General features: G+C 48.6%; 1 long non-coding RNA gene across 1 annotated transcript; it reads left to right on the forward strand.

The window, feature by feature from the left end:
* Positions 1–12,366: 12,366 nt before the first annotated feature.
* LOC129524195 (uncharacterized) lies at positions 12,367–24,090 on the forward strand. Its single transcript, XR_008667913.2, has 4 exons — positions 12,367–12,404; positions 18,181–18,243; positions 19,269–19,421; positions 20,046–24,090. It is a non-coding gene; the product is annotated as an uncharacterized lncRNA (long non-coding RNA).
* Positions 24,091–25,769: the final 1,679 nt, after the last annotated feature.

Genomic DNA, 25,769 nt, shown 5'->3' on the forward strand with positions numbered 1-25,769 from the left:
GCAGGTGTTTTTAAACTTTCTGAACAATCTTTATTTTAAAAAATAATGGCTATATATGTATGGATCCCTGGACAGGAAGCGAATTTGTATATTCCTTTCCTAGAGAGGTCCTTGCTTGCATGACGTCAGAGAAAATGAATACATGACAGAAGAAAATGGAAGAATCGAGCTCCGAAATAAAATCCTGATAAGTCTGAGATGTAAAAATAATCCATTCATAACACCTTATTCCCCATGCAGATATCCCCGTGTGACCTTAGAATTTGGGATCTTCCAGTGCTGGGGATGCGATGTCACTAGACTCCAGCCTTGTCCCCTTTCTGTCAGTGCCTCTGCCTGTCCTTGGTCTGCTGAGCACTCCCCTTCTCAGGGCACTCCTTACCTGCACGGTGCTCCAGGACACCTGGTTTTCCTTGTCCCCTTCACACCTACCCATTCTCTCCCAAGCCGAGGATATGGGAGGCTCCTCAGAATCCAGTCCTTCAGGCTCCCATTCCATTCAGAAAACACAGCCTTTTCCCCCATTTCTCCTGAATCTTCAGTGCCACACATGCTATTGTTCTTCTGTTTTTTAGAAGCCATCTCTCCCAAGCCATCATTTTATTCTCACTTTCCTTTTTGGACTCCCCCCAACGCTTCTTTCTAGTCTCCTAATTATGCCCTGTTCAAGGGCACCAGAGTTCAAGCTTGTCTTTCACACACAACGTAACAGCAGGGTGAATAAGATGATATAGTCGTATAGACTATAGCCTTATACAGTCATGCACGGAGTGTAGAGGGGTGGGACGGGAGACACATTTAGGAGTCTAGATAGGAGAAGAAGTGGGTGTCAGAATGAAGTTGGGATAGAGGTTGAAGTAGAAGTACAGAAGTAGAAGCAAGAGCTTGAGCTTTGGAGTTAGATATCACCTTTTTGTAAGCCTCAGTTTCCCTTTCTGTAAAATGGGCACAATGATGCTGACATGAAAAAGTTATTAAACAGACTAAATTTGATGCAAAGTGCTTCACTTATATGACCTCATACTGTTGTTATTCCTTTTTTTTTTTTCAACAAGTGAAGAAATGAGAGCTTAATGCTTATGTCACTTGCCCAAAACCACACAGTTCATAAACAGCAGAGCCAGGAATCAAACCCCAGTTGGTCAGTCTCCATCACCCCTGCTTTTAGTCAATACGCTGCCTCACATGACCCCAGACATTCCAGTTCCCAGTGGGACCACATCTTTGCCTCAGAAATCACAGCTACGGTGCCCCCACCAAGGAGTGAGATACTGCCCCATCTTAGTCATCTCTAGGATAGGTATCATCCTCATCAATGCTGCCCCCACCTCACCACTCTTGAGTCAGTAATGGGCAGGTTAGCCAGCAGCCTGCTATATGAACTGCTGCTCTAACATTGCCAGCTCTGCCCACACCCTAGAAGTGGTTAGTTACAGGCTCCTTGAAGCCAACCTTGCTTCTTTCCTTTCAGATCTATTGTCTTAAGCTCAGCGGGGCATGTACTAAGTGTCCAATTAAATACCTGCTTGTTGAGGTATGGGTTGAAGGTGTCTGCTGGTGCCAAGACAAGAACCTGGCAAAGGACTGGAGTGGCACATTTCTCATGAGCCACCAGCCAACTGAGTTCGCTGTGGGATCCGCCCTCTTGAAATGTGTCACTGGCAGACAGAGCCACTGAGCACCGTCTGAGTCCTAGATCCCGCTCAGCTCCGACTTCACAGGGGACCCCCAAGCCTAAAGCAGCCAGAGGGAGTCAGAGGGAGGAGCAACATGAATCATCCTCATAACATTTGTGTGAATATTACACATTTAGCTTTACTCACAAGTTGTAGGTTTGATAGAAGCAATCTTCAAAAATACTGTACAGTGAATATAATTATTTTCTTACAATCCATATTCATTTTAATTATGCCAATCATCCACACACCTTCTCTTCTCTGGTATCTCTCTTGTCACATTATTTACTCTCAAATCAGCTACTTTTCAAGCCATTTACTAATTTTTTTTTCAAGCCCACAAAATAAATGCAAGGACTTTTTTTTCAAATCTGAAATATCAGATCTATTTAAAAATTCATATAATATAGAAAGAAATATTGTAGTAAACACCCAATATCTACTCATAATCCCTTTCCCAAATATCACCACTATAATAGGCTGGTTTATAGCCTTCCTGAATTTTAATGTGTATGTAAATATAAATGAAATGTACGTGAATTTGGTCATTCAAATATACTGTCCTGAAACACTCATTTTTCTTTGACAGTCTCTCACAGGATAACTGTTGATGGTTATATATATAGATTCAAGCCATAATTTTTAATAACTGCTTACTTAATATTTCATTGAATAAAATTTCCTTTTTTTTTTTTTTGAGATGGAGTTTCACTCTTCTTGCCCAGACTGGAATGCAATGGCGCAATCTTGGCTCACTGCAACCTCCACCGCCTGGGTTCAAGCAATTCTCCTGCCTCAACCTTCCAAGTAGCTGTGATTACAGGCATGCGCCACCACGCCCGACTAATTTTTTTAGTAGAGATGGGGTTTCTCCATGCTGGCCAGGCCAGACTCGAACTCCTGACCTCAGGTGATCTGCCTGCCTTGGCCTCCCAAAGTGCTGGGATTACAGGCATGAGCCACTGCGCCTGGCCCCATTTTTTTTTTTGAGACGGAGTCTCGCTCTGTCACCCAGGCTAGAATGCAATGGCGCAATCTTGGCACACTGCAACCTCTGCCTCCCGGGTTCAAGCTATTCTCCTGCCTCAGCCTCCTGGGTGGCTAGGATTACTGGCACACCCCCACCACACCCGGCTAATTTTTGTATTTTTAGTAGAGACAGGGTTTCACCATGTTGGTCAGGCTGGTCTCAAACTTCTGACCTTGTGATCTGCCTGCCTTGGCCTCCCAAAGTGCTGGGATTACAGGCGTGAGCCGCCGCACCCAGCCCAAAACTTCCATTTTAAAAAATCAATACCATGTAAATGGATATTTAAGCTGTTTTCATGTCTTTGCTATTTTAAACAAGTCAAAAACAGACATTCTTCTTGATTATTTTCTTAAGATAAATTCCCAGAAGTAGAGAGATGCCTGGGCAAAGGAGTTGCATATTTTACATTTTAATGTCTATTTCTAGGCCACCTTCTAGAAAGGAGGCCTGTTGTGAAGGTCCTGCATAAAGAAATATCTTTCTTGAGTATTACAACTCTAAAGAGCTCACAGAATGGCAAGGAGCTCCTCCTGGCTCCCCAGGCAGCCCCTACTGGGAAGCAGAATTGGGAACAGCACACCTTTTCATACTTTCTTATCCCTTACTGCAAGCAAAATCCAGGCAAACTCTTGAATCAACATAATTTTTTAAAATTTCTAGGGTCTTTTTTTTTTTTTTTGAGACAGAGTCTTGCTCTGTCACCCAGGCTGGAGTACAGTGGTGCAATCTCGGCTCACTGTGCAACCTCCACCTCCTGGGTTCAAGTGATTCTCCTGCCTCAGTCTCCTGAGTAGCTGGGATTACAGGCAGTGCCACCGCACCCAGCTAATTTTTGTATTTTTAGTAGAGATGGGATTTCACCATGTTGGCCAAGCTGGTCTCGAACTCCTGACCTCAGGTGATCTGCCCACCTCAGCTGCCCAAAGTGCTGGGATTGCAGGTGTGAGCCACTGCACTCACCCTTTTTCTTTTTTTTTTTTCATTTCTAATAATCCCTTTGCTCTTGCAGCCCAAATATTTCCTGGTTATTTACAAATTTAGATGACATTCATGACATCTGAAAATTTAAAAAATTGGAAGAAAGTGTACAGTGCACACAAAGGGACACTATATATATTCTAATATCAATGTGAGAATGACTTGACAGAACTAGTTACAAGAAAAGGAATAACCCTCCAAGATCCCCAAGAGTCACTTAAGTCTTATTATCTCCTCTTCCACAAAACCTCATTTTCCAAACCTGGCATTCAAGACCAGTCTAGCCCCATCATAAAATGTAAAGCCTTCTTTTTCCTGAACTCCATTTTTCTCTAGTGAAGCAGAAACCATTGTCTTTCACTCAAACCTATTGAGCTTTCCTGCTTTATGTCTTGGTAGTTAATAATAAAAGATGTCACCCTTTATTGAGCATCTACTATATGCCAGGCACCATGCTAAGTGCTTTATGGAGGTGTTGGGACTCAGAAAACAATACCCCAAAATAAAGACCTAAAAAGCAAACATTTTTCTCTGATCTTCTCCTGCTCTCCTGTCTCTTACTTAGTCCATTCTACCCCCAAACTTAGCCATAGAAACTAGAGCAGGTCATAGAAACTAGAACCTCTTTTCCCCAAAACCAGCCATAAAACCTAAAAACATTAATCCAACTTTCCCTTCACCTTTCCATGTAAAAACTGGCCATAAAGAAATTATCTGACCTACCTTGTTTGACTGTAGGTCATAAGACCTTCATTTTAGAGAAAGTCCTGCTCCATACACAGATGGAAAGGAAGCTGCTCAGAGAGGCCAAGAAGAATCTAGACAGGCTTTGTTGGGTTTTCCCACTCATAATAACTAATCTATCAGCATTAGATCAGCCTTTTTTTGTCCATCATATTTCTGCACCACTGTCCATACTTCATTGAACCTGAGCATAAAAATGGACAATTAGCCCCGTATCCTTGGGTCTTCATTCTGAAAGCTCCCCTGTATACACATCCAATAAATTTGTATGCCTTTTCTCCAGGTAATCTGCCTTTTATGAGTTGGATTTTCAGCAAAACTCTGTTTTCCCTGCAGGGGATATTTTAGGTAAGCCTTACAACAATCCTATGAAGTAGGTACTATTCATCCCCATCTTACATATGGAAAAATGGAGTTTCGAAAGGTTAAGTGACCTACACCCAGCCACACAGCTATTCCAAGTTGAGCCATCATGTTAAACCATGTCATCCTAACACCAACACGTCAGCATTCAATCTCTACCCTGCGTTGCCTGACACCCCACTTTCTCCGGCTCCTCACAATCCAAATCCTCAAGATGCAACTCGAAACCTATCTCTTTAATAGTGTCCAACTTTCTTCTTTTTTTGTTGTTTGTTTTTTGAGACAAGGTCTCACTCTGTCACCCAGGCTGGGGTGCAGTGGCACGATCTCGGCTCACTGCAACCTCTGGCTCCTAGGTTCAAGCAATGCTCATGCCTCAGCCTCCTGAGTAGCTGGGATTACAGGCACATGCCACCATGTCCAGGTTTTTTGTTTGTTTGTTTGTTTGTTGTATTTTTTGGGAGAGACAGAGTTTCACCATGTTGGCTAGGATGGTCTCGAACTCGTGACCTCAAGTCATCTGCCCACCTTGGCCTCCCAAAGTGCTAGGATTACAGGTGTTAGCCACCATGCCTGGCCTCTTTTTTGTTTGTTTGTTTTGAAACAAGGTCTCATTCTGTCTCCCAGGCTGGAGTGCAATGGCATGATCTTGGCTCTCGGCTCACTGCAACCTCCACCTCTGGGGTTCAAGCAATTCTCGTGCCTCAGCCTCCCAAGTAGCTGGGATTATAGGCACCCACCACCATGCCTGGCTTTTTTTTTTTTTTTTTTTTTTTTTTTTTTTTTTTTTGCAGTGTCCCACCTTCAATCAGCTGAATGCTCTCTTTTGTCATTCTGAATCTTATTGTCTGAACTCTGAAGAGGTCATTGTTTCTACTCCTTGCTACCAGTGTTTCAGTTTAATTCATTCAGTTGATCAGTTTTTCTTCAGTCTCCTCCATGGGCCAGGCCCTGCCAGGTGAACAGCTCGCAGCCCCAATCCTCAAGGAGGTGAGGCTGGTCGGGTCTCCCAACTAGATGGTGACCTCATTGGAGGCAGGGACCAGATGGGTACCTCTCTGCATTCTCTACAACACTGGGAGCCCAGAAGACCTGCAGCAAATATTTCTAGATTGATTGGTACCTTCGATGGTTGACAACTGTGCAGAAGGAGGGCTGCTTTTCTCCCCGCAAATCTTCGCCTGCCCCTATGACCTGCCTGGTCTATGGATTCACCACTTCCTGTTCCAGGCATTTCTATTCTCACCAGGAGGCTGCTCGGGCCAGGTCATTTATCTCTGAGTCCTGTCTTCTTGGGAGAAGAACTGCTCAGCAGGTGCCTGATAACAAGCCCATTAAACCTCTCTCTCTGCTCTCAGCATGAGCGCTCCTGCACTCTGCAGTGTTTATCTTCCCTTCCAAGCAGCTGGGAGGATGAGCAGGGTCCACTGTGGAGAGGAGAAAGCAGGAAAGAGACTTTACCTGGAGCCGTGGGTCACCGGAACAACAAGAACTGCACACAACACACCCCGAAGGAACAGCAGTGGGACAGAGGTTAATAGAAAACCAAACTCCATCCCATCCTTCCTCCTCCACCTGCTCCTCTCTCTCCAACACACACACACACACACACACACACACACACACACACACACACACACACACCCTCCTTCCTTGTACCCCCGACATGAAATACAGGAATAATACCCACAGCAGAATACAGGAAAGAGGAAAAGCAAAAGAAGCTACCTTTTAAGGTGGGAATTGGTGTGGGTGGTCCCTAGTCCCCAGGGTGCAATTTGAGAGTATCAGGTGGGCCTAACTCCTCTGCCGCCTGTCACCAGGGCCTGAGAATTCCCATTTAGAGTTGTTCCCGTGATGTTTCCACAGTCCCCCTTTGAGAAGTAAATATTGGGCAGCCAGAGCTGGCTCTGTGGCACTCAGAAGGGCCCCACGCTTGGTTTAATGTTCTGCTGTTGCTATCTTGAGATTCTTAATTTTTTAAGGAGGAATCTTACGTTTTCATTTTGTACTGGGCTTAGCAAATTATGTAGCCAGTCCTGTGGGCCACAGAGAGGAAGGGTCTTCAGAGACAGGATGAGGACAGAGCAGGATCTCCTTGTGGGACTGCGTGCAGGGGCTGGTGAGCGCTGGCAGAGCTGTCCTGGGATTGAGGGCTCACTTCACCGGCTGCATTCAGGCCCACAGAGAACAAGAGGCCACAGCCTGCAGCTGCTCAGGGAACCTGCCTGGGGCCAGACCAAACTCTCTGTTTTTTACCCCTCACCAGCCTTTTCCAAGTCACCAAAGCCAGGGGAGCACAGAGCTGAGAGGTTCTGGGTCTCACTGCGTCTTAGGGAGGACATCAGAGGTCCCCCTGTCCCCAGCTCTGAGCATGCACAGGAGCCTGACCACACTTAAACCAGGCCCTGGTTCGGTCAGTCCACCAGGCCCTGGGCTCAGCCTCTAGCCACAAATCCTTCCGCAGTCACCAGAGCCCTGACAAAGCTGACTCTAAGGAAACTGGGACTGGGAACCCCCGGTTCACCAGGGCTGAACCGACTCCAGAGGGAGCTCATCAGAGAGACCATGAGAGAGTAGAGAATTCACTCCCAACGCCATCTCCAGCAGGAGCCCTGCTCTCTCCTCTGGGAAAAGCAGCACTTTCTGCAGGGTTGGCAGGAGTGAGGCCTTCCTTCAGGCCAGGACTCAGTCCCTTTGCATCCCAGTGTCAAGCCCAGGGCCTAGCCCAGGGAAACCCCTGGAAGAGAAACGAGGAAGGAGGGAGGGAGGGATGATCTAGGCGTGTCTATTCAGAATGGAGCCTAGGAGGCCCTCCTGTCTTCTAGTCCCCTCCAAAACAGCCTGTCAGATTCCACAAATATGATTTCATTCCCTTTGCCTTTGGGGCTTGAGAAGCACTCCTAAAATTCAAATGCCCCTGGAAATAGTCATTCTATGAGCTTTCTTCCTTGGAGATGAAGGTAGGTGCTTAGAGATGGTGGAGGCAGGGAGGAGGGAGACAGGGAGGGAGGAGGAGGAAGGGCAGAGATGACACACAGCTGCTGCACCCGTGGGCCCTGGGCAGGAGCACAGCAGCCACTGGAATGGAGAGAGGCCCTGGGCGGTCACTGAGGCCACATCTTGGCTGCTGGGCAGACGGAGGCTGCTCCACATGGCTCCTGATCTGCTGCTTATTGACTTCTGCTTCTCCCAGGCTCCTTCCTGCCCCAGCTCTCTACTGTCCTGGGCCGATGCCTCCTCACTTCCCTGGTGACCAGAAAGCAAGGCCTCCCCTGCACGATGGGTGGGAGCACAGGGAAGGGTGGTACTACTGCGGAGTGTCAGAGCTCTGCCTCCTGCCTCCCCTCCCCCAGGCCCTCTGAGTACCCTGCCGCTGAGGCTGAGGCTGAGGCTGAGGTCATGCTGAGAAGTCTCCTGCCACGTCCGACTGCAGGAGTGGGAGGAGGAGCTGGAGGTGGGGGCTCTCAGACACTCATTGAAAATCCAGCCTGCCCCACAGAACGTAACCTCATTAAGATGGCCTGCTGGAGAGAGGATTAAGGCATCACAGTGAGTCCCCATCATGTGGTTGTTATTATCAGTCATTTCCATCATCATTCAGAACTCATAATTCAAAACTGGTGCCCTCTTGCCAGCCGTGGCTGCCCTGGGATCAGCTGATCAGAGCCAGGCTCCCCCACGCCTACATTCCCGCTTTGAACCCATAAGCATGTGGAAGCCTCAAGCACGCAGGCCTCCAGACCCGCCTAAAAGAGAAAGGGAGTGGCCCACTCCCCCAAACCAAAGGGAGTGACGGTGGCGGGGTGAGGCAGTGGGGGGCCGGTGGGGGGCAGCTGGTGGTCAGGGAAGGCCTCATGAGGGAGGCAGCGCCAGGCCCTTGAATAGGGGAGGGGCAGAGAGGACAGACAGAGCTTCTTTCCTTCTAAAGCGCCTGTCTCTGCTCCCCTTCCTGGCACCCCTAATAGCCTAGAAGTTTCCCTGTATCTACCCCAAAGGCAGCAAAAAGCATTTTCCTGGGAATTCTAGGGATCAAAGTGGTCTTCACTGCCCCAGAATTCCCCCCAGTGAAACTGGTAGTGAGGACAATAACTCCTGGTTCCTCTTCACACCTGCAGCTGCTACCGGGGTGACCTCCAGGGTCCTCACTGCCACTCCCTCCCGTCTCAACCTGGAGAGGAGAGTCACTCCTTGGAATCGTCACCTGCAGTGACCCTAGGCATGGGGGAGCACCCCAGGAAGGCCTTAGATACTTTACAGTGTTCTCCCTACAGGGGAGGCTCAGCTCGGGCTGCTGCCCTCACAGACAAGGTCGCCACTGCAGGGAGTGGGCTCCCGGGGGAAGCACCCAGGCCCAAGCTCCAGTCCACTCATTCCTTCATTTGTCCTTTCATTCACTTTGCTGACTGTCTAGTGAGCACTTCCTACGGGCCAAGTGCTGAGCTGTGGACTGAGGTACAGAGGTAAGGGCCACATTATCCTCCCTGAGCTCACAGCTGCAGTGGCAGGCGGTAGAGTTGGCACTTTGAGGGTGGGACATCGTGGGGGAGGCTGGGGGTCTCTGTCCTTACCCTCAAAAAGCTCACAGCCTCAAAACCTAACACAGGGTAAACCAGGAGAGGAGTCAGCATGGAAGTCTCCTTGGACACAGGAGGAGCACCCCGGCCTCGAGACAGGAAGAGCTCACCTGGAGAAAGGGGAATGGGGAGGAGGGCAAGGCTAAACACAGGAGAGACAGCAAGGCAAAGGCCTGGAAGCAACACCTAGAACCTTCCAGAAGATTAGAAGAACTGGCACAGAGATGATTCTGGAAGCTGGAGCTCAGAAAGAAAAGGGGAACCCACCAAAGGGCTTCAGGCAGGGGCCGTGAGTGGTCAGATGTATGTGTTGGAAAATGCCTGACCACGGTGAGCGGGGGGCGACTGGAAGACACCATGTTGGAGGACCTGCCGTTGTCTAGTGAGAGGTGATGGGCACCTGAACCAAAGCAGTGAAGGTGGGGATGGGACAGAGGGGCCGATCCGATGGGTTCAGGAAGGGGCATCAACAGGATGGGGTGACTGAGTGTGGAAGGCATGCAAGAAGGAGGATGATGCCCAGCACCTGGCTCCAGCAGCAGGAAGGACAGCCGAGCTGTTCACAAAGGCAGAGAAGGGAAGACAAGGAGCAGGTTCCCGGGGAATAATAAAACTGTTCAATTTTGAACTTTCTGAGTTTCTTGGGGTTTTTTGTGGGACGAATAAAAGATGCTAGAAAGCTGTTAGAGGGCTGGGCACGGTGGTTCACCCCTGTAATCCCAGTACTTTGGGAGGCAGAGGTGGGAGGATTGCTTGAGCCCAGGAGTTCGAGACCACCCTGGGCAACATGGTGAAACCCCACTTATACAAAAAATAAAAAATTAGCTAGACATAATGGCCCACACCTGTGGTACCAGCTACTCAGAAGGCTGAAGTGGGACAGGAGATTGAGGCTGCAGTGAACCATGATCACAACACTGTACTCCAGCCTGAGTGACAAAGTGAGACCCTGTCTCAAAAAAAAAAAAAAAAAAAAAAAGAAAGAAAGAAAGAAAAGAAAAGAAAGAAAAAGAAAGAAGAGAAGAGAAGAAAAAAAAACTGTTAGGTATTCCTGCCTAGACCTTGAACATTACAGATTTGGAAGACAATGGCAAACTGCAGTCATAAATGAGGTCACTCAGTTTGTAAATGACAACGAGGATAAGTCACAGAGGCACACCCTCATATAACAGAAAGGGAAGGGGAAAGGAACAATAAGAAAGAGAAGAAAAAATCAGGGCAGAAAAAGAGGGAGTGCATTAGGACTTTTCTGCATGTAACAACAAAGCCAATTCAAACTGACCTAAATAGTAAAAGTGATTTACAGGGACATGTGACTGGAAACACACGGCCAGATCTGGCTTCAGGTTCAATTTGACTCAACCACTCTACCAATGGCATCAAGGATCCAGTTTCTCTCTGTCCTTCAGCTCTGCCTTCTGCAAGATTAGCTTTATTATAATGCCAGCGGCCAAAACACCCAGGTTTCTTACTTCCCCCTCCAAATCCACGGGGAACAGGCCATCATACTCAGAGACCTCTCAGTACACAAAGAAACATCTTACCTAGAAACTGCAAATACATTTTTTTCCCAAACTGATTGTCTTGAATTTGGTAACATCTTCACCTCTGAACCAATTTCTATGGCTTTTATTGCTTATGCCAAAGCCATTTTCCCCAGACTTGGAGCTCAGAATAGAGTTGATTTTCCACAAAGCACATAGACAGAGGAGTAGATTCCTCAAGTAAAAGCAGGGTTCAGGAGTTACCTTATCACCAAAAGATAGAAAGACTGGGCATGTGGGAGGCAATCACAATACAACATAACACAGGTGAGAGTTCTCAAGAAAGAGGAAGTAGACAACAGCAGCAAAAACTATAGAGAGGCCAAGGAACAACCAAATTGAATGTGTGTGTAAGGTGGGATGGGGGAGATCTATGAGGAAATTCTTCCTGAAAAACTGGCAATCCTTGAAGAGCATCAAACCATGCATGGACTTCAGATAAGATGTGTGTGTGCACATGTATGCACACATAGGCTTTAGCTAGGACACATGGGTGTACATGTATACATGCATGGGTTTTAGTTAGAATGTGGGTGTGTGCGTGTATACATGCAGAGGCTTTAGATAGGACACATATATGCATGCATAGGCTTTAGACAGGACATATGTATCCATGCATAGGCTTTAGATAGGACACATGTATGCACACATGGGCTTTAGATAGGATGTGTATGATACCATGCATGTGTACTAGTGCATGCACTCACACCACACACATTGGGAAGGAGGGGTGTCCTGGCAACAGGAGGGTCTTGTGCAGAGATCCAGAGGCAAGTTTGACAGCACATTCTGATGGAGAAAAGCAGGAATCTAGTGCAAGAATTGGAGGCGGCAGAAGATGAAGAGCCGTGAGCTGGGACCAAATTCCAGCAGCTCTCAGCAGAGTCCCCCTGAGCCTCTTGGACATAGTCCTGAAGGCTATGGAAACTGCTGGAGGGCTCCGAGCAGGGGATGGCACAGCCACAGTGAAGTTTAGAAAAATCACTGTGGCCTCAGTGTGGGGTGTAGTGAAGGAGCAAGAGAGCAGGTGGGAAGAGCAATGGGAAGGTGATGGCAGGTGTCTGGGTGGCCTTGGCAAAGGTGGTAGGGACAGGCAACGGTCAGAAGAGGACAAAGCAAGATACTAAAGAGGATGAGAGAGCAGGGCTGGGGAGTGATTGATGTAGAGGGTGACAGGTGAGGCACTATGGATGTGAGAACAGGCCTGGACAGCCACAGCCACCATCCATCAGTAGAAGGCCACCATCCACTGTGGCCACCATCCACCAGGAGAAGGCCACTATCCACCAGAAGAAGGCTGCCATCCACCAGGAGAAGGCCACCATCCACTATGGCCACCATCCACCAGGAGAAGGGCCTGTGGAACTCTCTTCCCTCCTCCCCTCCCCCTGCCATTCATCCACCTCTGAGGTGCCAGTGATGTCACAATGCACTGCCACAGTCTGAGTGACCACCTATGAACCACCTACGAATTGTGAGAAGGAAATTGCAGGTACTTGTGTGGGAAATGCTGCAGTATCCAGCTGGCTCCACAGGTGGTAGGGAGTGGGAGCTTAAAAACGAAGAAACTGAAGGGGACAGATGATCCTGATGAAATGGAGACTGGATTTTTATTTTTTAAAAAATACAAGTGAAAGAGAATGCAGCCCCAAAGAGTAGCTGGAGCAGAATGGGATCCTAAGTCTTCGCCTTGGAGGTAGCTCCCTTCGTGTCTGGTAATTTTTCTTCTTGAAGGTGAAGGGTTTGCAGTCCCTGTTGCAAGAACTGGAACCTCACGTCCTATTTCTTGTAGACTTTGGCTTTTGTTGAATGGGAGATGCTGGAATCTTTTCCGCAGGAGACCAAACCAAGTCATCCTCTTGGCTACACTTCCTTGGCCCTGGCTCTAGTTTTGGGGGGAAGAGGAGAGGGCTGAGGAATTGATAGAGCGGAGAACTCACAGGGGGACGCGGGAGGAGGAACGGGGCTCCTCCCAAGGGCCCCTGGAAGAAAAGCCCGGAAGGAAGTGCTGGTGATGCTGCTAATGCTCTGCCTCTGCCTTCCCACTCAGCATCTGCAGGCCTGGGTCCTGGGCCCTTGTCTGACCCCAGGGGAAGAGGAGGAGGAGGTGCTGATGCTGGAGCGGGTTTTCAAGGCCTGCTCTGCCCAAACAAAAGCCACCAATTTGGAAAACGCAAGCTGCTCGCTGGCCACAGCCACCTCTGCCTCCACCCACCTAGGGGGAATTGCCCCACTCGTCTCCCCAGTACACTGTCCCCGTCCAACCCCAACCCATGTCCAAGGGAAGGCACCAGGGAAGCTGTAGCCGACGGGATTAGGCATCGAGTGCCCAGGCTGGGGCTTTGGCCTTCTCTCTGTCCAAAAAGTAGAAGTCGAGTCCAGAAAGAGCCAAACTAGAGGCCCCAGTCTCTATTTTCAGAAGATACTCAAGGAAATCTCTTCCTCGATCTTTAAAAACCTCTCCACCCAATCGCCAGGAAGGCCATGAGGTCAAAAGCAGCCGTTTTGATCACATCCCGCCCCTCCTTCCCCCTCGCTGAGCACCAAGAATAACTTCCTGCTGGGGATGAGGGTGGGTAAAAAAAGATTTAATTACAGCTTCTGTTTCTGACCTCGCTCCCCTACCCCTGGGAGCTGCCATGTTGCCCTGCCTGACTGTGGTGTCACCAAGAGGACACTGGCCTGGGGACACCAACCACAGGCCGGAGAGAGCCTGGGGGCTGAGGGTGGGTTCCCTGAGCCGGCTCTGATAGTACCAGAAAATCCAGGGTTGGGCTACCTGCTAAGGCAGGTCTCCTACTGCAGCCGAACCAGTGGGAGCACCCAGAGCCAGGGCGCAGAGCGGGCTCCATGGATTGTTTTGAGAACATAGCAGGCCAAGCTCAGTAGCTCATGCCTGTAATCCCAATGCTTTGGGAGGCAGAGGCGGGAGGATCGCTTGAGGTCAGGAGTTCAAGACCAGCCTGGGCAACATAATAAGACCCCGTCAATACCAAAAATTAAAACATTAACCAGGCATGGCGGTGCATGCTTATAATCCCGGCTACTTGGGAGGCTGAGGCAGGAGGGTCACTTGAACCCAGGCATTGGAGACTGCAGTGAGCTATGATCACACCTCTGCACTCCAGCGTGGATGACAGAGCAAGATTTTGCCTCAAATAAATAATAAACAAACAAACAAACAAACAAAATGACAAACTGGACATAGGGGAAATCGCTGGCTTTGGTAAGGTCAAGCTGAAGAAAAGAGAGACTCAGGAGAACCCTTGGCCGACCAGAGACCACTGAGCGGAAGTAGAGTGAAATTTCCTAAGAGCCTGGAGGGTACCCCCCCTCCTCCTCGAGCCTGCAGTGCTGATGTGGAGGAACAGCCACCCACAAGATGCGCCCGAGCCACAAGCCACACCGCGAACCCAGGTACCCTGCACCCATGTACCAGCCTGTGGGTGTCTGAGGGGACCCCCCAATCAGACTGCCAAATTCTCCAGTGTGCCCTGGGATATTCTAAAAATTATTTCTATGATTATGAAAAATAAAACTCACTTTGTGCACCCCCCCCCCCAAAAAAAAATTCTAAGGCAGGATGGAAGATGCTTCTAAAAGACAGGGTAATTTTCTCCCCAGATGTTTCCAGGCCAGCACCGTCCCCGCTTCCAATTTCCAAATCTCATCCTCAACTCCCACCCCATCACATTCTGGCTGGCCAGATTGCTTCACAGTCATTGCTTTTTCTTTTTTAGAGACAGGGTCTTACTGTGTCACCCAGGCTGGAGTACAGTGGCACCATTTTGGCTCACTGCAGCTCAACTCTGCTGGGCTCAAGCAATCCTCCTGCCTCAGCTTCCCGAGTAGCTTGGGACTACAGGTGTGCACCACCATGCCTGGCTAATTTTTTTATGTTTTGAAGACATGGGGTCTCCCTATGTTTCCCAGCCTGGTCTTGAACTCCTGGGCTCTAGTGATCCTCCCACCTTGGCCTCCCAAAGTGCTGGAATTACAGGCGTGAGCCACAATGCCCAGTGGTCACTGCTTGTTCACATTTAGTGATCAACAGCATCAAATAAAATCTTGGCGTGTGGCCACCCATCATTGTGAACAACCCTAGACGAGACTTCTCTGGGCCCTCCACCCCCTCCCTGACCCGCCCTGCCTCCGCCTTCCAACAGCCACCAAGCAAACATTTGCAAGTCCATCTCTGCAGACCACAAGTGCTTAGCGATCCTCTTAAACTCTGACAACCAGGTGAGGAAGGCCTTTCTCCCTATGAAACCCCTTAAACTCCTCAGAGACCCCTTTTAATCTGGTCATCAGATGTTTTTGAAAACCACTGCAGAGGCTGGGGGAGGCATCCATGGAGCTATGTGAAAATTATCTCCCTGCTTTGGGACCTTACCCACCAGGATTCCGTTAACTGCCTTTGTTGTCCAAGAATGTGAGTTAGGAATCCCTCCAGGAGGCAGGAGGGGTGATTCCAATGAAGAGGAGAATGGAAGCTTTTAGACATGGTCCCTCTGTGCCAAGAACAGCTTTGGAGGCTTACAAGCGCTCACAGGACCATCAAAGGGAGCCGGCGCTGATACCTCTGTTTGTTGACTCAGTGAAAATACTCTATCTCAGGGTTATTGCCATTGAAAACATCTCCTCTATCTGGAATCTTTTCTACACCAAGCATACAATTGCTGCATTCATCTCTTGGGAGGAATCTGTCACCAAATCCATAAGCTGCCTCCGCCAGCAGGCGGGGCAGGATACCAACTTGCCTGACCTCCGCCCACTGGGATGAGCCAGGACGGAGTTCCTGTGTTAGTAAAGCCCCAGATGTCTCTCCTACCCTGCGGCTGCACCCTCTTCCTCCCCCACCCCTACTGCTCCCCTCTCACCCTCATAATCAAGGCAAAAGGAGAGGGGTGGAAGCAGAAATTTTCACCTCAATCAATGTTTGGGGACATTTACATAGACATAGGATGTGCTACTATACCCAAGCAAAGGAAAACCAGGCTGGGTGCAGTGGCTCACACCTGTAATCCCAGCATTTTGGGAGGCCAAGGCAGCAAGGCAGGAAAATCCCTTGAGTCCAGGAGTTCAAGACCGGCATGGGTAACAGAGTGAGACCTCGTCTCTACAAAAAAATTAAAAACTAGCTAGGCATGGTGGTACACACCTGCAGTCCTAGCTACTCAGGAGGCCGAGGCAGGAGGATCAGTTGAGCCCAGAAGTTGGAGGCTGTGGTGAGCTATGATTGTGCCATTGCATTCCAGCCTGGGCAACCAAGTGAGACCCTGTCTCTAAAATGAATGAACGATGCAATCCCAGCACTTTGGGAGGCTGAGGAAGGCGGATCACCTGAGGTCAGGAGTTCAGGACCAGCCTGACCAACATGGTGAAACTCCATCTCAACTAAAAATACAAAAATTAGCCAGGTGTGGTGGCACTCGCCTGTAATCCCAGCAACTCGGGAGGCTGAGGCAGGAGAATTGCTTGAACCTGGGAGGCGGAGATTGCCGTGAGCTGAGATTGCGCCACTGCACTACAGCCTGGGCAACACAGCAAGACTCAGTCTCAAAAATAATAATAATAATAATAATAATAATAATAATAATAATAATAATAAGAAGAAGAAGAAGAAGAAGAAGAAGAAGAAGAAGAAGAAGAAGGAAGGAAGGAAAACTGGCCTTGTACCATGCCCTCTATGTGCCAGACATATGCTATGTTACACAGTTGACCTGATAGTAACACACTGAGGTTGGTCTTTCATGGAGGAGAAAATTGTCCAGTGTCACAGTGGCAAAAGTAAGACTTGAACCTAAGTCCCACCAGATGATGGCAAGAATGTGGGCAAACCACTAAGATGCTGAGCTTCGGGCCACCTGTCTCCATACGGGGAATCGCAATAGCACCTCACTGACCCACCTCCTTGCCCTGTGGGGAGGGAAGACAATTGCAAGTGCAAAGCTAATTCGCAAGTGTCAGTGGGCTGGGAGCACCTGAGGACAGGGAGATCCTCCACTGTATCACAGTGTGCCCAGCACCCAGATCCATGCTGGGGCGTCATCAGCCTGTACTGAGTATCAGCCCTCTACTGGAGTGGAGTGAAGCCATGCCCACACTGTGTCCCGTGGAAAGCAGAGGAGAATTCTTCTTATGGTCCGGATGGAAGGAGTGGGGGCAAACAAGGTGTCCATCACACGGCAGGCCACCCTGAGCAGAGAACGAGCACACAGTGCTAGGAGTAGGAAGCAGATAAGGGGTCCCCCAAACCTCATCTTTTGGATCAACCAAATTCATGGCAGCCTAATCCAAAGAGCCCTGTGGCCCTCTCACAAGAGCTGGGAGTTGAACTGAGGCCCACAGCATACCTCGCTTTAATGGGACAGCTGAGCCCAAGCATTGGTAGTGGGGGCAGGGCAAAGGGGCTGATGGCGGCCTGATGCCAACCTCAAAGAAACCACATGGCTTCTGACACAGGGGCAAACAAGCAAGGTGTGGTGGTTCTCGCCTGTCATCTCAGCTACTCAGGAGGCTGAGGCAGGAGGACTGCCTGAGTCCAGGAGTTTGAGACCAGCCTGGGCAACATAGCAAGACCCCATGTAAAAAAAAAAAAAAAAAGCATGGTATGGGGAGGACAGACAAGACCCTCAGACCTGGGTATGGCTAATCTAAGAGTAAAAAGGGGCCAGGCACGGTGGCTCATGCCTGTAATTCCAACACTTTAGGAGGCCGAGGCAGGCAGATCACAAGATCAAGAGTTTGAGACCAGCTTGGCCAACATGACAAAACCACATCTCTACTAAAAATACAAAAATTAGCCGGGCATGGTGCCAGGCGCCTGTAGTCTCAGCTACTCAGGAGGCTGAGGCAGGAGAATCGCTTGGATCCGGGAGGCAGAGGTTGCAGTGAGCTGAGATCGCGCCATTGCACTTCAGCCTGGACAACAGAGCGAGACTCCATCTCAAAAAAAAAAAAAAAGTATTTTAAAAGGATAAAGTGCCCTGGAGATGGAGATAAAACAGAGAATCCCCATGAAACCAAGTCGGCCCCGTCACCAGGGCATCTCCTGTCTTCTGTTCTGATGAACATTAGCGTCACCTCCTCACGGAAGCCTCCCCTGACTCTGAGAGAGATCTTTACAGTCCCAGGACACCTTATCTATACCTGTGTCATGACACTAACTGCATTCAGCCTTTTGTTGCAAGCATTTACACTCCTATCTCCTCTTCCTCTGGAACTAAGTGCAGGGCCAGAGACTTACTATTCTTGTGTCCTTCTAGGGCAGCTACGACAGTGCCTGGTGCCTGGGGAGTGCTTGACAGATTCAGGTTGAAGAAACAAAGGTAGGTACAGGCAAGGAAGGGAATGAGGGGACCGAGGAAGGTCGGAATGGCCCTGCTGGTCATCAGGACTTGTGGACCCACTGCCGCCTGCCCTACTATCCCCCACATCGTCCATCCCCCAGGCTCCAACATGGCCCAGTGGGGTCCCAGACACATTCGGGGGGCGGGCAGTGGGCGGCGTTTCAGTCTGGGAGGAGGCCTTTTCCCAGGCCCTGTGGACCTCCCCACCGGCGGGAAGCGATCTTGCCAGGTGATCCTACCGGATCGCATCTGCAGAACTACAACTGAGCCGCTCTCTCGGGTGATTTGTGTCTCAAAACCACGCCAAGGCTGTAAATCAGGTGGTAGGAAGCTCTGTCTCCTGTTTTCCTGCTCAGCCAGACGGAGACAGAATGTACTGCCACCGGCTCCCAAATCTGGAAAACCAAGTCTGATTTAAGAGGAGATGTTTTAGCAGACATTAGCTCAGGTCAGGGCTGGGGAGCAGGGTCTCTTGCCTCTCCCTTCCTGCTCCGAAGGAGAAAGAAACAGCCACCTCCTCCCCAGCTGGGGGCTGAGTGGGTGGAGAACCTGAAAGCCAGGTGCCTAACAAGCCCTGGGGTTCGGTAGCAGCTGCTTAGAGCTCCTCCCCGGGAGGCTCCGGAGGGGAATTTTCCACTGCCCCGTTCAATTTACCAGTACAATTTAGGCTCAGCTATACCGCGGCCTTGACTATTTACAGTGGGGAGGGCAGGGCGGTGGAGGAGCCCTGTAAGAGTCCGTGCAAGAGGGCCGCGGCCCAGCTAGAAGGGTCTGCAGGGGGCAAGGTGTGGCGGAGCGGGCTTCAGGCGCAGGTTTTGCTTGCTTTCACCACGCCCCAGGTCTAGCTCACGGCCTGCACCTGGGATGTTGGGGCTGTGCAGAGGCGCCGTGGGTGGGGACCAGGCCCCCTTTTAGATAGGGAGGGGAGGAGCAGGGCCCCGGCTGCGGGGAGTTGGGAGAGAAGCCAAAGCGTCTCCCCTCTCCCTCTGTTCCTGCTTTCTCAGGATGTCTGAGATGCCCAGCGTGGGTGAGTGCACCCTCCCTCCCTGGCTCTGCTCCTCCCCCTCCCCGGAACCACCACCCCCTCAGCCCTGAGCTGCCGATGCCCTCGGGGTTCTGTTTTCATTCCAGGCTGTGGATCCGGTCGTGGGAAGCAGGTAGGAAACCATGATTCTCGGGGTTAAATGAAGAAATATATTTAGTGCTCACAGAAATTTAGAAATTTAGAAAGCCAAATATTGGGTTAGCCGCCAGGAATGGAGAGGGAAAAAACCCAAAGCAAACAGCAGAGGAAAGAAATTCCTACCAGACAAGGTCCTTATTCATTCTCCCAACCCCAGGTGCAGGGGCCTGCAGGGGAGAGACCCGCTGAACTTAAGACTCTGATCAAACCCCAGACTCGGACCCTGCGCTGCCCATGGGGCCGACCGTCAATATCTGGATTGGCAATGGCACCCTAGAGCTCACTAAGTTGACCCTAAAGCCCTTTGGGAGCCAAGGGTGGGGGTGGGGAAGGAATAACAAAGTAGAATGTTCCTGGATTGACGAGGAAAAATCAGTTTAACCTCCCTGGGCCTCATCTACGGAATGTAAGGGTTGGATTATGATTTCACAGGTCATAGCATCCTACTATTGTTTCTGCCTAAAATAAGCAGCAATAAGAATGAGTGTGAGGAAGACCACAGCAGCAGGACCCACCTGTTTCTGAGGCCTAGGGAGATGCAGTGATAGATTTCAGCTTATTCCTCATTCTCAGGTTTCTGTACCTTGATCCTCCATAGAGTGAACTTCTAGGTTCTGAGCTGACTCCTTGGAAACCCTAGACTCCAGGGACGCGCTTCTAGAACCTGCTCTGATTGCTACTCAGTTAACAGCCTGGCCCAGGAGGATTGCAACACCCAGCCTGGCTCCCAGGCAAGCTAAAGAGGCCTTGATGATGGGAAAAGGTTAAGGGGTACGTGGAGAGAAAGAAGGATCAGAAGGCGGAAACATCATAGACCTCCTGGGATGCCTTCTGCAGGATCACAGAGAAGGCAAAATTTGTCCTCCTGACTACAAGATGCCAAGATACATTTGTATCGAGCCACTGAATTCTCTACCCCTTCTGTAGAGGTGGTTGGGGAAGAGCTGCAGTAGGAAGCTGGGTCCCAAGTAATGAAGGACCTTTAGAAGCAGAAGGTGTTACGGTGGGGGCAAAGGACTGAACTCTGACCAACCAGAAGAAAGGAAAAACTGGAGTTCCTTTCCCCTAGGTCTGCCTTTCTTTCTCAGGGTCTCTATTTACTTCTCATGCACTTGACTCTCTGCTTCCCTCTCCCTCATTTCCACAAAGGGGCCCAAGCTTCACGTGCATCTCGCACCCCCGCACCTTGTGGGCAGGAAATCTGAGCACAGGCATTTCCTGTACGCTGACAAATGCCCACTGCAAAGAGCCCCAGCCTGAAGGTGGCCCTGTCTCCTAGTTATGTCCCTCCCCATCCTTATCTCCCCAGGCTCCAGCCCTCACCAGCAGGGACTCAACAAATGCATCTGTCAGATGAGTCATGGGACCAGAAGCTTGGGAGAAGACATGCAGAGCCAACCACTAACAAAACTGGCAAATGAAATAAATGCCCAGAAACCTGCTCCATCCCCAGCATTCCTTAAGTCCTATAAATTGCACCACCTTTTACCAGTTTTCAGAAACTAAAAGTCATCCTTGACATCCGTCCAATCAATCACCTCCTATTTATCTCCCAAATTCATTCTTTTTTTTTTTTCTTTTTGAGACAGAGTTTTTGCTCTTGTTGCCCAGGCTGAAGTGCAATGGCATGATCTCAGCTCCCTGCAACCTCCACCTCCCAGGTTCAAGCCATTCTCCTGCCTCAGCTTTCCTGAGTAGCTGGGATTACAGGCATGCGCCACTACGCCTGGCTAATGTTGTATTTTTAGTAGAGATGGGGTTTCTCCATGTTGGTCAGGCTGGTCTTGAACTCCCAACCTGAGGTGATCCACCCACCTTGGCCTCCCAAAGTGCTGGGACTACAGGTGTGAGCCATCACACCCGGCAAATTCATTTTTATAATCTTGCCACCCCCACAACCACTGCCCTCATGGACCCTGGGCATGCCTCACCTGAATTACAGAAATTCCCTCCCAGCTGGTAAAACTGTTTGTGTGTGGCTCTCCTTCATTCCATCCTCCCTGGTTTAGCCAGAGAAATAATTCTAAAATGTACACATCCCAAAGCATCTCATTTTCCTGCATGCAGTCTTTCATCATCCATTCACTAACTGGAGGACAACATCTGAATTTATTAGTGAGCATACAAAGGCTTTTCATCTGCTGAACCCAGCCCATCTGCTACCATTTCCCTGGTCTCCGGTCAGAACTAGTGACTGTCCCATAAACAGGTTCTGCTGGACTTCCAGTCAAGATGGAGCGTTGAGTTCTCTGTTCCAACCACAAACCAGCAGTAAATAAAACATTTTCGCATATAACCCAACACACACAGTTGGGCTCAAAAACAAGGCAAGCTTTCTGTGAACCAGAAGCAAGAACAGAGCCCAAAATCACTAAATGGGGCTGTGACTGACATGCTGCTGGGCTCTGAGTCCAAAAGCGTTTTAGAGAAGCCAGGAGCCCAGTTACCTTAGAAAGGGCAGTGACTAAGATGAACACCAGGGATCTTCTGGAGGCCAAGAATGTTCTTTTTGTGCTCTGGGGGTTTATTACACAGGAGCATTCGCTTTGTGAAAACTCATCGAGGTGCCCCTTTACGATTCATGTGCGTTTCTGTATATCTGTTATATTTCAATAGAAATGTTTACTTGAAAAACATTGTCCTGGGAGAAAGCCTAGAGGAAGACCCTACTTTTAGATGCTGGAGACCAGGGTAGGGTGAGGTAAAGTGGGGTGGAAATAGAGCACAGCCTCAAAGTGAGGACCCATGCCAAGCCACCCACAGCTCCTCATCTGGACTGGCATCATTCTGGCACAGAATAAGGAACCATGAAATAACACGTAAGAGCTGGCACTGGAACAGCGGCTTAGGAAAATGGGTGGAGGCAACCACAAAACTATAAACTGCGCATTCAGGAAGAGAAGAAAAAAAGACAAAAACAAAACAAATCAAAGGGGGAAAACTGCCACTAGAAATGGATCTGCAAATCAAAATTCCAAAACACATTTTAACGATGAAAAAGTCTAATGCTAAGAAAGACAGTAAAATCAATAAACAACATGAATTCATTCCAGTTGACATCAGTTTTATAGAGAGAAGTCATAAAAATCTATCAATTTTATAGACTAGTACTAAAATCTATCAGTTTTATAGAGGATAGGTTTTGAAGTATATATACATTTACGTTTCTCAAAGAAATCATAAAAACATATTAAAAATAAGCAATAAATATTAGATGAAAATAGGAATGGAACAAGAAGAAGTGGGAATAAAAAAGATTAGGAAGGCCAGGCGCGGTGGCTCACACCTGTAATCCCAGCACTTTGGGAGGCCGAGGCGGGCAGATCACCTGAGGTTGGGAGTTCGAGACCAGCCTGACCAATATGGAGAAACCCTGTCTCTACTAAAAATACAAAATTAGCCGGGCATGGTGGCACATGCCTGTAATCCCAGCTACTCAGGGGGCTGAGGCAGGAGAAGCACTTGAACCTGGGAGGTGGAGGTTGCAGTGAGCCGAGATCATGCCATTGCACTCTAGCCTGGGCAACAAGAGTGAACTCTGTCTCAAAAAAAAAAAAAAAAAAAAAAAATTAGGAAAAGCCCGGGCACAATGGCTCATGCCTGTAATCCCAGCACTTTGGGAGGCCAAGGCAGGTGGATCACCTGAGGTCAGGAGTTCGAGACCACCCTGGCTAACATGGTGAAACACTGTCTCTTCTAAAAATACAAAATTAGCCAGGTGTGGTGGCGCATGCCTGTAATCCTAGCTACTCAGGAGGCTGAGGCAGGAGAATTGCTTGAACCTGGGAGGTGGAGGTTGCAGTGAGCCGAGATCACACCACTGCACTCTAGCCTGGGTGACAGAGTGAGACTCTGTCAAAAAAAAAAAAAAAAAAAAAAAAAAAAACTCAAGGAAAAAGAACAAACTGGAAATCTTAGACACAAAAAATAGCCATTGAATTTTTTAAGCCTCAATATTCAGGTTAAACTCTAGATTGAGTGTAGTCAGAGAAAAAATGATGAAATGGGGGATAGTATGGAAAAATTTATCCAAAATGAAATACAAAGAGGAAAAGAAGGAAAAATATGAAAGACAAGACATAAGTAGATTAAGGGACTCTAGCCTAAGAGAGATCTAGAAGAGGACAGTAGAGAAGCTGGCTTTGTGTATTTATTTTTATTTTTTGTTTCTGTTTCTATTAGCATCTTGCTACCCTCTTCTAAACTTTGTACCAGAGATTTGGAAGGGAGATTGGAGATGAGTCATTTTCTTCCTCCAGCAGAGGCAGTGGGTGTCTAGACTCGGTCAGACATAGTTTATGTAGAGTCTGGCTAGACTCCATTCCCCTGCCACCCATGGACCCCAGGGATGCAGGATAAGTGTGATACCAGCAGAGATTTCCTCCAGTTCTCTGACATCTATTAATAGATGATAACAGCAGCTTCTAGACTCTCTGGACTATAGCTACAGTGGTCAATCTGAAAGTTACATGCATCCCCTGATTTTCTTTTTGTTAGCACCCAATTCCCTATATTTGATCCCTTTCTGCTTGAAATACCTAGAATAGTTTCTTTTTTCTTTTTCTTTTTTTTTTGAGATGGAGTCTGGCTCTGTCACCCAGGCTGGAGTGCACTGGTGTGATCTTGGCTCACTGCAAGCTCCGCCTCCTGCGTTCACACCATTCTCCTGTCTCAGCCTCCCGAGTAGCTAGGACTACAGGTGCCTGCCACCAGGCCCGGCTAATTTTTTGTATTTTTAGTAGAGATGGGGTTTCACCGTGTTAGCCAGGATGGTCTCAATCTCCTGACCTCGTGATCCACCTGCCTCGGCCTCCCAAAGTGCTGGGATTACAGGCGTGAGCCACAGTGCCCGGCCCTAGAGTAGTTTCTGTGTTCTTTACTGATAAAAGCAAATGGCTGTATTTGAAGCTATACTACCCTTCCACATAAAATGGACCCAAAAAATAAAGAGTTGTAAAACAGGAAGAAAAGATCACAATATTAGAGAACAAGTTCAGGAAGCCCAATATTCAAATAGGAGTTCTAGAAACAGAACTTGGGGGAAAACTGAGAGAAGGAATTCAGCAAAAAAAAAAAATTCAAGGCCGGGCATGGTGGCTCACGCCTGTAATCCCAGCACTTTGGGAGGCCGAGGTGGGAAGATCATAAGGTCAGGAGATCGAGACCATCCTGGCTAACACAGCGAAACCCAGTCTCTACTAAAAATACAAAAAATTAGCCGGGCATGGTGGCGGGCGCCTGTAGTCCCAGCTACTCGGGAGGCTGAGGCAGGAGAATGGCATGAACCTGGGAGGTGGAGCTTGCAGTGAGCCGAGATTGTGCCACTGCACTCCAGCCTGGGCGACAGAGGGAGACTCTGTCTCAAAAAAAAAAAAAAAAATTCAAAAAGTGTTCCCAGAACAAAAGGACAGATGTTTGTCAATCAAAAGAGCCCACCTAGTGCACAGCACAAAGGATGAAAATGGATCCATGACAAAGCACATTATAATGAAATTTCAGAACATTAGGGATAAAAAGAAGATCCTATAAGCATCCAGAGATGGGGACAAACAGTTGTATACTCAGTTATCAAGAATCAGAATTCATTCAGACCACTCAAAAGCAAAAATAGAATCTAGAAAGTAATGAAGCAATGCCCTTGAAATTCTAAAGGAAAAATTATTTCTAACATAAAATTTCACACTTAAAGTTGCAATCACATGTAAAGATAGAGAAAAAATATTTTCACATGTACAAATAATTTTTGTGAAGTATTTCCTTCTCTCAGGAAGCGACTGAAGGATGTGTTTTACCAAAAATAAGAAAACAAAAAGAGGAAGCTATGGAATACAAAACCAAACCTGGAAAGAGAGGAAGGGAATCCCTAGGACAATGATGAAAGGGGACACCAAGATAAGAGCTGTGAATAAGTGTGGAAGGCAACCAGTCCAGATTGCAGCAGATCAGAATGCTCCAGGAAATATTTCCTCGAGAAGATAAAAGTGATAAACTGGCCGGGCATGGTGGCTCATGCCTGTAATCCCAGCACTTTGGGAGGTGGAGGCGGGTGGATCACCTGAGGTCAGGAGTTCCAGACCAGCCTGGCCAACGTGGTGAAACCCTGTCTCTACTAAAAATACAAAAATTAGCTGGGCATGGTGGCACACGCCTGTAGTCCCAGCTACTCAGGAGGCTGAGGCAGGAGAATCACTTGAACCCAGGAGGTGGAGGTTGCAGTGAGCCGAGATCATGCTACTGCACTCCAGCCTGGGCAACAGAGTGAGACTCTGTCTCAAAAAAAAAAAGAAAAGAAAAGAAAAACAAGTGATAAGCTACTTAATGT

The sequence above is a fragment of the Gorilla gorilla genome, chromosome 7, assembly GCF_029281585.2.
Source record: "Gorilla gorilla gorilla isolate KB3781 chromosome 7, NHGRI_mGorGor1-v2.1_pri, whole genome shotgun sequence".
NCBI classification, from domain to species: Eukaryota; Metazoa; Chordata; class Mammalia; order Primates; family Hominidae; genus Gorilla; species Gorilla gorilla.